Here is a 2521-nt window from a genome sequence, read left to right as displayed (position 1 = left end):
CCCACACACACTCACTCACACACGCACTCACACATGCACTCACACACACATACACACAGACAGACACTCACTCACACACACACACTCACACACACTCACACTCACACACGCACTCACACACACACAGACAGACAGACACTCGCTCACACACACGCTCACACACACACTCACACACACAAAGACAGACACTCACTTACACACACAGACACTCACTCACTCAACTCACACTCACACACACACACACGCACACACACACACACTCACTCACGCACACACACTCACACTCACACTCACACACACACTCACTCACACAGACACTCACACACACACAGAGACACGCACACTCGCACACAAATACTATTATCATTTTGCATTATTAACACACTATTTTCCTAATTAATGCTGTTCAGTTGCTTTGACACAATCTGTATTGTTAAAAGCGCTATATAAATAAAGGTGACTTGAATTGACACACACGTTCACCACATAAAGGTATGTGTAATTATGATTATAATTTATATCACTGCAAACTTTCTGATTTAACTTTTGATTACTTTTTTTCCTGGCTGATTGTATTAATATGCAAGCAAAATAAGAATAAAAAGCAGGCTGTGGTTAACACACACACACACACACACACACGTAGTGTTACTGTGAAAGTTGCTGCATGAGATTTCAGACTCATAACTGCGAAAAGAAATCAAATGACCTTATCAAATATCCATTAGTCTGCATTCCTTCATGCTTTCACACTTGACCTATCCTTTGGGTGAATGTATATCTCACACTGATTTAAGTGCAGGGGTTATCAGGTCGACAGAGAAACGCATAATGGATCACAGTGAGAGACGTGAACTTGAGCTGCGGCGACACCTTTTTACTGCAGTCAGGTGTAACGTCAACTAGTGTGCTCTTCTGCAGTGTCTCGTCTCCATCGACAGCGCTCTTCTATGGAAATAATTGCGTTATTGATCTGCAACAATCAATGGATCAGCGCTGAATGTCAACAATCTGCTTGTGTCGTGATCGATCAACAAGTGAAATGACAAGTCCACACAAACAGCAATCGACTACAATGAAATAATCAATCACATATCGATTAGATATGCAGATGACCACTCGTGAATGATATTTCATGATATTTGACTCGCACCTTTGTCTCCAAGTGAGAATGTGGGATCCATTTCCACAGTTGCAGTCAAATCCAGCGGAATTCGCCCATTCTAGCGTCACATCCACATCAGTCCACAGACGGCGGACAGCGAGCCGACACCGAACGAGTCACCTGTCAGTTTAAAATACTACTGGAAGAAATAACACTGCTTCGTCTTGTAGAACACACACGGTCGCGCCTCGTGCCTCAGCTCAGCTGTGTGTGCTGTGCGCGCGTGAGTCAATCTTGTCGTGGTGTTGGTTGCGAACCGAATTAATTCATTTGAATGAATCGTTTCGGTCTGAACCGAACTCTTAGATCTCTTATTTAAGGGAGCAGTCACCAAACCCACTATTTTTTATTTATTTATCAATTTATTTTATTTCATTTTATTTATTTGTTTATTGTTTACTTAATTGCACCCCCTCCGAAGGGACTTAATGATTTATTTTAAATATTTGGAACAGTTCAAATGAATCGATTCGCTAAAATGAAGAATTCCCAGACTGAATTTGAAGCGTACTTAAAAATTAATGAAGAAAATTAAGAACTATTCAATCTGCAACAGATAGCATATTATCTCCTCAAGGTCAATTGGTATTTACAAAAAAAAAACAAAAAAAAAAAACAACCCTTATATTTTAAAAATTAGTAGATTCTATGGTACGACGTGCAAACCTGCAAATGTTATCTTAGGGAGCTATTTCTACCTGATCTAACCCATAAATTACATTTTATCACTGTAACCTAATGTTGCGTGATTAAGTTAATATATTTTTGGGTTGAATAAAATCTAATAAATTAGATGTTACCACATGAGAAACGTCTCAGGTTATGTATGTAACCATGGTTCCCTGAGTAGGGAACGAGACACTGCGTCCTCTAGGGGTCGCTATGGGGAACGCCTCGTCGTGACCCGTGTCTGAAGCGTACATTGAAAAAACACCAACAACACGTTGGCCGGCGACAGCCCATGACGTCACTACCGTTGCGACTATTAGTATAAATAGGCGCCGGGAGAACATGTCATTCACTTCTTCCTCTGAAGCTTGCGTTCGAAGCATGGCAGGAAGCCTAGATGACGCAGTGTCTCGTTCCCTACTCAGAGAACCATGGTTACATAACTAACCTGAGACGTTCCCTTTCAAGGGAACTTCGAACTGCGTCCTCTAGGGGTCGCTATGGGGAACGGTATACCCACGCCGCCATGCTGAGGGGAATGCGGGCCAGAACCATGGCGAGCACTAAGTACCAACTTTACCATTTTCATGGTGAGTTGCCCCTGGGACGTCAGACGGCTGTCCGTGACATTATCCCCTACGGCCAAAGGCCTAGGCTACATACCCAACTTACCTGTTAGGGCCAGAC

This window comes from Sinocyclocheilus anshuiensis, unplaced genomic scaffold, assembly GCF_001515605.1.
Source record: "Sinocyclocheilus anshuiensis isolate Anshui unplaced genomic scaffold, SAMN03320099.WGS_v1.1 scaffold837, whole genome shotgun sequence".
Lineage (NCBI taxonomy): Eukaryota > Metazoa > Chordata > Actinopteri > Cypriniformes > Cyprinidae > Sinocyclocheilus > Sinocyclocheilus anshuiensis.
The sequence above is the reverse complement of the archived record's forward strand: the minus strand, read 5'-3'. Positions refer to the sequence as shown.